The sequence below is a fragment of the Apus apus genome, chromosome 16 (genome assembly GCF_020740795.1).
Source record: "Apus apus isolate bApuApu2 chromosome 16, bApuApu2.pri.cur, whole genome shotgun sequence".
In the NCBI taxonomy this organism is placed as follows: Eukaryota; Metazoa; Chordata; class Aves; order Apodiformes; family Apodidae; genus Apus; species Apus apus.
The window spans coordinates 6,309,570-6,322,022 of NC_067297.1; the positions used below are offsets into that span (position 1 = coordinate 6,309,570).

At 39.4% G+C, this 12,453-nt stretch overlaps 1 long non-coding RNA gene across 1 annotated transcript in view; it reads right to left on the minus strand.

Moving 5' to 3' along the window:
- Window positions 1-12,405, minus strand: part of LOC127391582 (uncharacterized) — a 40,171-nt gene extending 27,766 nt beyond the window's left edge. Inside the window, exons 1-2 of the long non-coding RNA XR_007891077.1 lie at window positions 12,248-12,405; window positions 7,252-7,345 (exon numbers count right to left, since the gene is read on the minus strand). This is a non-coding gene — a long non-coding RNA (uncharacterized LOC127391582). The remainder of the gene's footprint in view (window positions 1-7,251; window positions 7,346-12,247) is intronic.
- Window positions 12,406-12,453: the final 48 nt, after the last annotated feature.

Genomic DNA, 12,453 nt, shown 5'->3' on the forward strand with positions numbered 1-12,453 from the left:
GTTAAATTATTGAAATTTACCATGTGTTTATTTTGTGTTTACTTGAGTGTATGAATCACATGAGCATCTAGTAATTTTCACTGTAAAAAGAAGTGTGACTGCATTACAGGATCCTGCCTTGCTATTGCCTGCCAACTATACTTGAATTTGGAGAAGGGAGAAACACTTTTTGCATTTCTTATGGAGTGTACCCTTCCATGCCCTGTGGAATGTCTTAAGAATAAAATAATATTCAGGTGAACTAGTAAAAATTACAAACTCTCTGTATGGCCTGTTCAGGGATAACAAGTACATCTGAATGCCCTCTGCACCTACTTAGGCAGTGAGGAGCTAGCTAGTTTCTAAAAAGCTTGAGGAAAACAGGTAATGTAAACCTAGCTTGTGCTCTCCTATAAACACAAGTCCTATATCCTGCTGGAAACTAAACCACAGGCTGTCAGCTCCAGGACTTGGGAGTCAGCAGAAGTTACAATGCTGGTGGGTGTTTTTTTCCAATGCCATGTTGCTTTTATTACACCAGCCCAAAAACTGGATTAATCCAGTGTCCTGTCTCCTTCAAGATGTAATGGGCACAGTCATAAGTGCTCTCCCTGGTATCCTCTTGCAGTGATTTTTCCATTTTCCATTTTGTTGTCTCCTGTAATAGGTTATTTTCTTCTTGTTTTAATTTTTATTTAGTAATTTCAGACTTAAAGGTTCTCCTAGTGTCAGATTAATGCCCAGCCTTAGCTGGAGAACAGGCAATCCATCATAAGAACTCTCTGTAATTCCTTGCAATTAGATGCTAGCTTTTGTCGAGTGTACAGCCAGCTAATGAAGGCAACCATAGATAAAATCAGGTTGGAAGGAACATCTGAAGGTCACCTGGTCCAACCCCTGCTGATAGGTATCAAGATGTGGTGGCCTGGACTACTGCCTGGGGCTGAAGAAGATCTGCTCAAAGAGGGAGGAGAATGTAGGCCTTTAGTTCTTACTTGCTTATGCCTTGCACTGCTTATTTTTGCAGGTCTGAAATAGTACAGTACATTAGTCCAGAGCCTTCAGCTACTGCAGAGGTGCAAACAATGAAGCCCTGCTTGCTGTACAGGCTGCCCTTCCTGGCACCACCATAGTTTGTGCTGTTCCTGCTTAAGGGCTCAGCTTTCATTCTTCTGGAGCTACTTGCCTGCATGTTTCATGCAGACACCCTATATTCTAGAAATCAAAAGCCATTCTGTGCATTATTTGCTATTACTTTTGTCCACAGGTGAAATTTTTCAGCAGCAGGGCTATGTAGTCTTTGGTAAGGAAAAAGAACAGAGATAAAATTGGCCCAAGAAAAGCTGAAATAATACTTTTTATTCAGCCTCCCACTAGAAACCTTGCCTCCACGAAAACCCATGAAAAATGTGCTTCAAAGCTCTCCTGCCTAGTCCAGTAATTACAGAACTGTTGGAATGATTGTGATCTTTAGTTGTGCCATCTGCTGGAGGAAAGTTGCCATGAATGTTATTTATATAAATAAAAGCCTCTCTGAGCAACAATAATCATTAAACATGATCATTACAGAGCAAAATTTAGAATAATAAAACCTTTCAGCGTTCTGAAAAATATTTTATAAATCCTCTAGAATGATAGCTCCAAAACCTCACCTAGCAACAGCTTAGAACAGCAGCATACCTCTGAAATTGTTGGTGAATGATTTCTGGTTTTACAAGGTAGGTTCTGGGGTTCTTTTATTTTAGGCTTTGGGGGAGGGAGGGCTGGTGGTTTGTTTGTTTGTTTGTTTTTTAAAGCAGGCTGAGCCTTACAGTGGGTGTGCAGTATGAATGGAAAAGGCACTAGAAATAAGGATTAAACAAAAATTCATTGCTTGGGGACTGATTTGATAATTCTTCCCTTTTTTCCCCAGTTTCTGGTGTAGGTCTGAGCAATTCCAACTACCCACGAATAAAGCACACCACCATGTTAGGGAATGAAGCAGAAAAGCAAGGTGAAGCTTCGGGTACTCTCTGAATATAAATATTAATGATGATTATTAATCTATTTGTGATTGTCAAACTTTGTACAATCTGTTCTTCATGTTTCTGTACCTGTCCACCCCTCTTCATACATACTGACAAAAGTATCAAAAGAACATTCAAAGGACTGAAAGAAAACAGTGTTGTCATTTGACAACATGAAAAATTAACTTTACTAAAATCTTGCTGTGTTTTAAAACCCCTTCTTATATGTGACTTATATGTGACTATATATTTCTCTCTTGTAATATTATCCAAGGAATTGCAAAGTCTTTTTTTGTAGCAGTAGTGAAATACCTTGCAGGAAGTTTCTGGATGCTAAAGCTGAGGGGATCTTGCTGGTTCCAACAGTTATTTCTGCAGGCTTTGCAATGGTTTCCATCCACTGCTTTGCACCCTGCTCAAATAGGTACTGTCTGCTCTAGAATTCTTTGAGCTGACAAAAGAGCAGATACCACTTTTCTTATTAAATGTGAGTTACGTTGACTTGTACTTGTGAGCATTGGTTTGGCCCAGTCCTGTGCCTCATTGAGCCATGCAGAGGTGGCTGTTTTGTGGAGCTAAAGGTTTGAGACACCTCAGAAATGAGGCACTGAAACGTGGATGTCTTTTAAGCTCTTGCAAAAAAAAAAAAAAGGATGGTTGAACAGGGTCTTGACAAAGGTACAGGAGAGCAAATTGCAAACCCAGGATGCAAAATGAGTTTCAAGAAAGCAAAGGGCAAGTTCACCTTTCAAAGCTATGTTGCACAGTATGCCAGCTTTGGCATAACAATTTTTTTTAAATACGCTGACCCAGAAAAAGATGCTGAAGTCTGTGTCCCACAGGCAGTGTGGATAAGTTATACCTGAGTGCCAAACTCAAAAACTTAGATGCCAAGTGAGATGGCATTGCAATTTTTGCATTTCATCCCTGTACTGCTAGTCAACCCTCAACCCTGCTGCACTGCAGATTGTGAAGCAACAGCATTACTTGTGTCTTTATTTTAAGTAATTGTTATTGCATACTGTGACATACACCTGGTTACTTTTATACTTAATGCTGGATGCTGCTGCCCTCAGCAGCTGTAAGATAATCTTTGAATAGCTTAGTCTTATCCTCATTCCAGTAATTTAAAATGTTAACCATGCTGTGGTTGAAAAGGTCTTACTCCCTTTTGCAACAGCCCAGCCATCCTGTTCCTCTTCCCTGTGCTTCCTCATTGGGGTACAAGCTACGCTGGTGGCTGTGAAAACATTTTGACAAACATCTAAGTACCAGAGCAGAACAGAGTGGGTACCCAGTAGCTGTACAGCACAGTGGGTATGTACTGTGTGCATAGTGCCTTCTGACTAGGCAACATATTTAATTGATGCAAAAAAATTTTTCTTGCTACAAAATATAGTAAGGAATTATTGATTAAAAAACTGTAGTTCAGCTATGAGCAAATTTGATTTATGAAATGCATATGATGTTCAGCAGAAAGAATGAGACTTTGATACTATTAACTCACTGTGTGTCAAATCTTGCAAAGCTGCAGTTCTTTTCAGATTGCTGAGCATGTCTGCAGGGGGTATAAAATAGAATTCTAGATATGGATGGTGCTCCAGCTTGGCACTTATAGTACAAGGTAAAGCTGCTTTGTCATTCACCTTTGGATATCATGGATGCTCTTTATGACACAGCAAGAGAGACTGTTCTTGCCAGGAATATTGTGCTGGGGCCTGTGACTCCTTGGAAACAGGGTCTTCCTTTGTTTCCATGTGATATGGATCAGGGGTAAGTCTTTCATAGTAGGACTGCCTAAATATGTATGCAGCTAGCCTCATCCTGTCACATAGCCAGTAACCAACTCTGTGCCAGTTTCTGGAAATGTAATTTGTATTCTCTTGATCTCTGCATTCTTGCACCTCTGACAATATTTTTAGAGAGATTAATGTGATTTCTAATATGACTGCTAAAAGCTCTATCAAGTAATACACAAGCTGATACATAACAGAACAGAAAATCCAGCACCCCCTGTCAGCTCACTGCCTTCCTGCTGCCAACAGGAAGGTGTCAAAAGTGAACTACTTGCTTTTTCATAGTTTTAAGAAAATAGATTGTCATGCTATACACCAAAATATGAACTGACATAACTGAGATATGAACAGGGGGCTTGGTGAGCTCTGTGGCCACTGAGTCCAGGTGTTGGTGGACTTCTGTAATTTCTGCTGTGTGTTTTGTCCTTTGCTATCCTGAGATACTGGTTTGGGTGGGCAAGCAGTTAAAGTGGGGCAGTTACTAAATACACTTTAGTTCAGGGATAGCAGGAAGAGGTTAATTGAAAGGTATCTATTTTTTTCTTCCATTCAAATGCTAGCATTTTATTTAATGACAACTGCCTGAAAAATATTTGGTTTAGAGAAGAAAAAAAAATGCTGCCAAAATAAACAACACTCAATCTGTGCTTATTTTTTTGGTAGAAATTCTGGGCCATTCTTGAAGGAAGTGGCAAGTTACTTCACTGGCCACAGCAAGTTAAGACTGAACAGCACCATTACTGCAGGGTGGAGCTCAGAAGTGCTAACAGACGCTTGTTCTCGCTGTGCCTGGCTGAGGCTTCTCTAACAGTATCGAGGAGGAGGTAACCAAATACTATGACTGACAGAGTTACTCCGGGAAACAGGCAATGAATGCTTGCTTGAGCTCATCTTGTCTTTAACCATTCTCCCTATTTCTCTATTACCAGAAACATTCGACCCATTTGTCTTAAAAGCTAAAAAGGAAGTTCATACGTTTATCAATATTTATGTAGGGATGATAAGAACAGTCAACCTGTTACCAAAAAAAAAAAAACCAGTACAATTTCAGCCACGAGATGGCGCCAGTACAGTACCAGGCACATCTTCATGGTTGAAGAAATCTTACATGCTATTTTGTCTCTAAATCCTTCAGCAGCTTTAAGCGGATTGTTCGCTTCTCACTTAGTTACTGAGATAGAATTGGAGAGAACAAAACCCAGAAATATCTAGTAGTTAGGGTACAGAATTTATATATAAATCATTCCAGCCCACAAATGAAACTCTTACAGCTAAGCTGATCAAGAAAAAAAAAAAAAGAGTGATGTTTCTTTCTTGCCTCTAAATAAAACTAGTCTTTAGACTCAGTTGCACTCTTCAAGAGCTAAGTGACTTGAGGGACAGAGAGAAAAGAAAGAGAGAAAAAGAGAGGTGGGGAAAATTAAAGAGTGGCAAATAAGTTGCTATGAGACTGCTGGATTAATAATGGATTAATGGTAACAGAAATATATTTTCTTAGCATAAGCTATATTGTCTAAAAACAGTTATAAGAGAGTGTTCATGGAGTGGCATAATATTTTTATTAGACCCATTACCATGTTCCTCTTCCCAGAAGTCCATTTTGCTTATATTCTCTTAAATATATGAAATAATAAAGATACAATATTATCTTAAAATCAGTTATTTTGAAATTTAGTTTGCATTGAAGCTATTAGAGAAACTTTACTATATGTTACAACAAAGTTCCTGGAAGTGGTGTTACAACTTAAAAATGAAACCCAGTGTCTCTGATGTATCTGAAATGCTATTTGGGATTCAGGGAAGGTAATATACTAATAAAGATTTTGTTTCCCTCTCTATAAGGCTCCTCTAGGCTTTTAACTCTGCAAATCTCCTTGCTTAGAAAGAAAGGTGGGAATTGGCAGATATTAATGTTGTTGAAGTGAGAACAGCAATTCTGAAATGCCTTTAGAGATTAATGAATTATCAATTGAACAGCTGGTAATTAACCAACAGATAAGATATGATCATCGGACTGTCTAAATAGAAAAAGAGCAGTCCTGTGCTTAGCAGGGACAAAAATCAATGCTGGAATCCACAGTTCATGAAATAATTTGTTAACTTGGAGAAGGATGTGAGAAGAGATACAGGAAAAAACTTAGAAATTGAAAAATGTGCTTTATAAAATGTTATTACTTAAAAGGATGACTTGCTCTTACATCTACAGTGAGTCTTATTGTCTCCTCAGTCTTAATGATGAAGGAAAAATAAGCTGAAAAATAAAACTAAATACATTCAAGGGAGAAATAAGGTGTATGTATTTATCAATGAGAATAAATAATGACTGGAAGAAGGAATTAACAATTTGTAGAGACAGGATGTTCTAGGATATTTTCCTAAGGGATGTTCTGGTTTAAATGACAATATCACCAGTCACATGGCTTCAATCTTGCAGTGAGTTGTACCACATGATTACTGTAATCCCCCTGCCCCTATTTATCTGTGAAATGACAGAATATGCTTGTGCTGGATGCCCTGATCCGGACATACAAAATGAAGATGGAAATATAAGTCTAGGTTTTAAGACAAGAAACAAACACAGGTCTGGGAGGAAGGAAAAAAAAAAAACAAAACAACCAAACAAACTGAAAAGAAAAAAATTGTGACACCCCCCCACACACACCTTTAGCCAACTGTTTTGCATATATAGGCAAGCATATGTAGAATGTGTTACAAAACATGTATCAACAGAAAATTAATCTCTGCTTTTCTACAGCTCACAAAGCAAAGGTTTCACTTCTCAGGTAATAGCTGGCCAACCATTAGCCAAGGAGTCTGTAGCTGCATGAAGCAGATGACAATCCTATATAAAGGTGGATTTTATAGTATGTATGTGTACACCAAAAAGCTTATGCAGTTCTTTTTATTCAACAGCCTTTTTGTTTTGCTTCAGAGAAATGTCTTCTGCTTTCTTTGCTGCTAAATACAGACAATAGATGCTAGCATCTGCTTTTGCACTTTAAAATGCTACGGTTGTTATAAAGTGCAATTAATTGTATGTGTTGTTGTGCTGGTTTGTTGTGTTGCCACTCCTGTTTGCACACTAAATTGAGAGTCAAATGTTCCACTGCACTGTGTAATTTACTTACCAGGAGTGAATAGCTGGAAAACTGATGGTGCCATTTCCAGTCTCGTGGTAAAGTGCAGTCTGATTCTTGTCTACAGTCTCAATGTACCTTGCTGGAGGCACAGCCTAGCCCTCTTTGCAGAGGTTGTAACTGATTAATTGTGCCAGATCTATACACATATGGGATAGTTACAAACTTACCTACTAGAAAAACACTGTTGTTAATTTTATAGAGAGAGATATACACATGTATTCACACACTACAATTGTCTGTACTGCTTTTGAGTCTCTTGAAAGACTTTCTGCAAATTCAACAACAGCTAGCAGGAAAAGCAGAAACAAGTTGCAGGGCTTCCCCACTTACCGAGCCAGGCAAGTAGCTGCTCGCAGTCCCTGCAGCTGCCTCCGCTTTTGAGTCAGAACTTCATGGATCTGGTGCCTTTTTCTCTCCAGATTAGCTACAAAAAGAAACAATTTTCAGGAATAAATAGGGCTGTCCCTTGTTCTTATCATCACCATTATTATTACTGTGCTTGTAACAAGATTATTCTTCTCGTCGGCCTTATATTTTTGTTTAAAGACCACAAGGTGTATATAAGAAAACCTGAAGTCTTAAAAGCTCCTTCTACTGTTATCCTGAAGTGAAAGGTCTAGATTTTCTATTGAAAGTAGATATTAAAGTATTATAAAAATAAATTCTGGGGAAAAAAAAGAAAAGTAAATAAATTTAACCTAGCTACAAAGGCATGCTGAAGCTCAAAGGGCTTGTGTGCAGGCTAATTCCCTAGTGAAATTCCCTGCTTTAGGTAAGACAGTTGTATATCTGTCAGTGTGAACATTAGAAAAGTTTAGTTAACACCTAGTATTGCTATTTCAAAAGTCACACAGGATAAAAGCGTAGCAGTTCCACAGTGATGGTGGGGATAAAAAGAGCAATTCAGATTTTGCAGATGACAAATCACCCTCAAGTGGTATATATTTCAGCCTTCTGATTAGAGAGAATATATATACCTCTGAATTAGGTATCTAGCGTTGGGTGATGCAGAATTTTGTCCACCTCACATCCACTTATATGAGCAGATATCTACATCATGTAAAAATCATGACACAAATCTATTTGATTCATAGTCCCCAAATTCCTCTGCCTATTCTCTGATTGAGGATAGCTTGAGATGTCGAAGTATTTGAGGACAGCTGATTATAACATCACTTGGTATTCCCTAATCCACTGAAGCAATAGCTTCACTGCACTTTTTCTGTGTTTGCAGGTCTTACACTGGTATATGTAGTATAATTTAATACTTACTCCTACTGGTTTGAAAAGTAATCCCAAATGAAAATGTACTAATTTATTTTTTCGCCTGAAATACCTCCCTACACACAAAGTTCCAGACAAGTAACTAAAATATGTTGTGACAAATGCCACTATAATTTATGATGTAGTAACAAGCTGTTTTGCAATTAGCATAATAGAATCAGACAATAATTAAGTTTGGAAGGGACCTTGAAGGTCATCAGGTTCCAACCTCCCTGCTACGAGCAGGGACACCTCACTCTAGCCCAGGTTGCGCAAGCCTCATCCAACCTGGCCTTAAACACCTCCAGGGACGGGGCTTCCACAACCTGGGCAACCTATTCCAGCACCTTACTGCCCTCATGGTGAAGAATTTCTTCCTGATGTCTAACCTAAATCTCCCCTCTTTCAGTTTAAAACCATTACCCCCCATCCTATCACTATCGTCTCTGGTGAAAAGCTCCTCTCCAGCTTTTCTGTAGGCCCACTTCAGGTACTGGAAGGTGTTCTAAGGTCTCCTTGGAGCCTTCTCCTCGAGGCTGAACAGCCCCAACTCCCTTAGCCTGTCAATTAATGCATAATGTTATATTTTCATGTTATGTAGTCAGAAATTTAATATTAATTTTGCAATTATTTATATATGACACTCTTTAAGGCAGCTGCCACCATACCCCAAGAAATAGACGCTTATTTCTTTTCCTTGGAGAACACTGGAGAATACAATGCTATCTATAAGTAACTGGAAAGAGCATAGCAAACTTTTTTTTTCATTACTAAGCTCACATTTATGACAAGCATATAAGCATATACTGTTTTGGTTTGTTTTGTTGTTTTTGGGTTTTTTTTAAAGATTTTTTACCCTCTTTCAGTAGCCTTCTTTCTGTTAAAACAGAACACAGATCTTGACAATTCTAAGACCAATCTATTTATAAAATTTCGTTAAAGTCTCCAAACTTTTCAGACTCAATATATTCTGAAACAAAGGCAGGAATGATCCCGATATCTTCTTCTCAGTTTAGATGCCTTTAATGGTCTTTCTTGCCCCTACATGTCATGCTTTGAGTTGGGCCTGTTTTCACAGTGGCCTTTCATGTTTTTGGATACAATTCACCTACCAGTTCTATTTCTAATGTCCTAAACCATATAGACAATGACTGCATGTCATCTATCCAATTTATGCAACCCAGTGAATTCAAAAACTGCAGATGATAAACCTCAATTAGAATCCTAATAAGAAACAGCAATGCCTCCCACCCCTATTAGAGAATTATATTTTAAAAGAAATTTAATGATGCAGAGCTTACAACAAAAACGTAGGCAAGAGCTGTCAGTGCCAAAATCAGTCCCATTAAAATGGTGTGCGTTATATGATTGATGATAATATGATTCTGATACAATTAAGGCACTACACAGGACCTAGTAGCAGTAGTAGTATGACATTTCCTTTGCTAATCAAGATCAGAGCCCCACTCTGAAGGGCTGACTTTGCCCTAAGAGTTTACAATCTAAACAGTACAGAAATTAAGATGCAAGCATATAATTTCTTCCATGCTTTTTGCTTCAAGCTATTTCACTGTGTCAGTGGACTACAGGCAGTACTTTCAAGTACATCGTGGTGTATAGGAGGTTCATTTGTACACACAACCCTAACCTGCTACTGAAAGCACTGAATACATCCTTGACATGTCTTTATCTTAAAAAAAAAGAAAAAAGAAAAAAGAAAAAAAAAGAAAAAGGAATAAGGATGGTATTCTAACAATACAGCTTGTGTATTTGTTACTAGGGAAACAAACAGCAAAGAGAAAGAAACCCTCAGTGTCCTTGTCATTTGGATCTTTCAGTGGAGAAGCGGAGCTTGTGCTAAAACAATGGAAACATTGTTCTGCTTTCGGGATCCTTTGCTGTCCTTGCTGAATGACAGACACTTCTTTCTCCCCCTTGTCCATCCTGTCATCTCTGAAAAGGAGAGTCACTTCTATATTCAGGAGTGGACTGCCGGGGTTTTTTGATTTCTCATGTAATGTTTAATGATTGTTTCTGTGTCACCTGGTCAGTTCCTAACACCTAAACCAAGATCAGAGCATGTCTCTCAAGGTAAACAAAAGACAGAAACCCAATGTTGCATTCATATCTGTAGAAAAGCATGTGCAGCAGCACTAGTCATTCCAAGTTTGCACTTCCTCAAGTCAGTACTGAACCAGAGTATCAACAAGACTTTACAGAGTGTGAGAGGCAATGCAGCACTTGCCACATTTCATCAGGACCCTGTGTGGCTACAATCCCTGAAGAGGACTGTGCATGTGCCATATCATTGCCTTTGAGGTCCAGGGATTGTGTGCTGTGATGGCAGCTTTGCCACCAGTGGGCTGGGAGGACTAACCTACAGACATCAGGTTGTTTTTATCATTACTTTCTCCTCATTGCTTAATATTCCTCGTTCCTAATCCTCAAAAAGAGGATGAAATCTGGAGCTATGGGAAACATGCTGCGGTATAGTACTTAGAACTTGTAAAATACAATATAAGTATTAACTGTTATTAAAAGGCCAAAGCAATTACTTCTAAACTAGACATATGGAGTATTTTTTAGGCATGGCAGTTAGCTATGTGAATACGATCCGCCACACCGGATGAATACAGCCAACTAGATAACTAGATAAAGAATGGACTAAGAAATCTATCTTGTTAAGGGAGTGTAGTAACAAGCCCCTCAAAATGAAGTAAAAGAAGCAGCTTGTTAAAAATGTTTAAAAGCCCTCTTTGGGATATTTTTAACAGGCTGAAGCTGTTTTTCAAGAAGCATCTCAAGATTTATGTACTCTCTGCACTGTACCAGACTTAACGTAATTTCTCTGCTAAATTATGCTATGTCCCTGCCTCTTTTTCTGTTCCAATTATTATATTCTTGTATGTCTTTATCACATGCCTCATCTAACTCTTCTGTGGCAACTAGATTAGGAAGCTTGATTTGGTGCACTCTGAAGTGAGGCTAAGGAAGTCAAAAGGATTACCACCTTTCTCCTTTTTTTTACCAGACTATAGCTGTCAGGACCAGAGCTAGAGATGAAAAGTCCAACAAAAGCCCTATTAGAAATACTCTCACAGATGTTTGTTTCATGCTGTTTTGCCAAAACATATTTCTTCTTTATTGTGCAAGTGTGACTGTTTTGTACTATTCTTCAAGAATAGCCATTAATTTGCCATTAAGAAGCATATGACAAAAACACATATAAAGATATGGATAATATTAAAAAAACTGATAGGCAGAATAAAATCAACTAGCACACGATTTACTGGTTATAGCCACTGGCTGAATTGTAATGGATTCTATTGCTCTACTATTCTGCAAAGTGCTAAGGCCTCTTAGATGAAAAAAACACTTGATAAAGATTTGGGAAAAGGAAAAAAAAAATAATTCAGTACGGACCAGAAGAAAAGGAGGCAAAAATGTTAGTGATGTGTCGTTTATGTAGCATGACAAGAGAGCCCTGCCTGGGGTGCAACGCATAAATGACAGCTTCGTCACAGGCTTTGTCAGTTGTATCTCCACACTCTGCCCATGGAAATGGAAGAGGGCAGCCAAAATAAACGAGGGGCTAGCTTTTATTGACTTTTTTTTTTTTTTAAGGAAAACAAGATCATTGCTAACACAGCTTGGATGCTTTGGAAACTACTTGTAGGTGAGTTGTATTTTGGTTTACTTAGGCTTCAAAATTTTGTCTTTTATACATTAAAACCTGTGTTTTTCATAAAAAGCAAGCCAAGAGCTCTTCCCAGAATTCCCTCTCCAGAAACAAGTGCTCTGACACATTCTACTTATTTTCCACTCTCCAGCAGGGCATTTTCTCTTCATGTTTTTCCCACAGCATTGAACTTGTCACAGGCCTGTGTCACCTTCCAGGGTTTTACCTTCTTTCGGCGGAAACGTGGAAGACGAAAACGCTCTGGTGACAAATCACCCGGGCAATCTTACACCGCCCAGTACAGTGCCTGCGCACGGCAACCCCTCTGAGAACGCGCGGTAATGAAGCCATAAACGCCCCGGCTGCTTCGGCGAGAGAATTTACCTGGTGCGGGTTCGGTCCCCGCCCCCCGGGGCAGCGTTTCTCCGTCCCTCCTCAGCTCCCGCCCGGCCGCCCCAGCCAGGCCCCGCCGCGCCTCAGCGCCCCGCGCGACAGCCCCGCGCGCCGCCCCCGCTTCCCGCCTCGCACCGCCGCGCGCACCCCCCGCGGGGGGGGGGGGGAGCAGGAGCCGAGGGGGGCGCTCGCGGCAC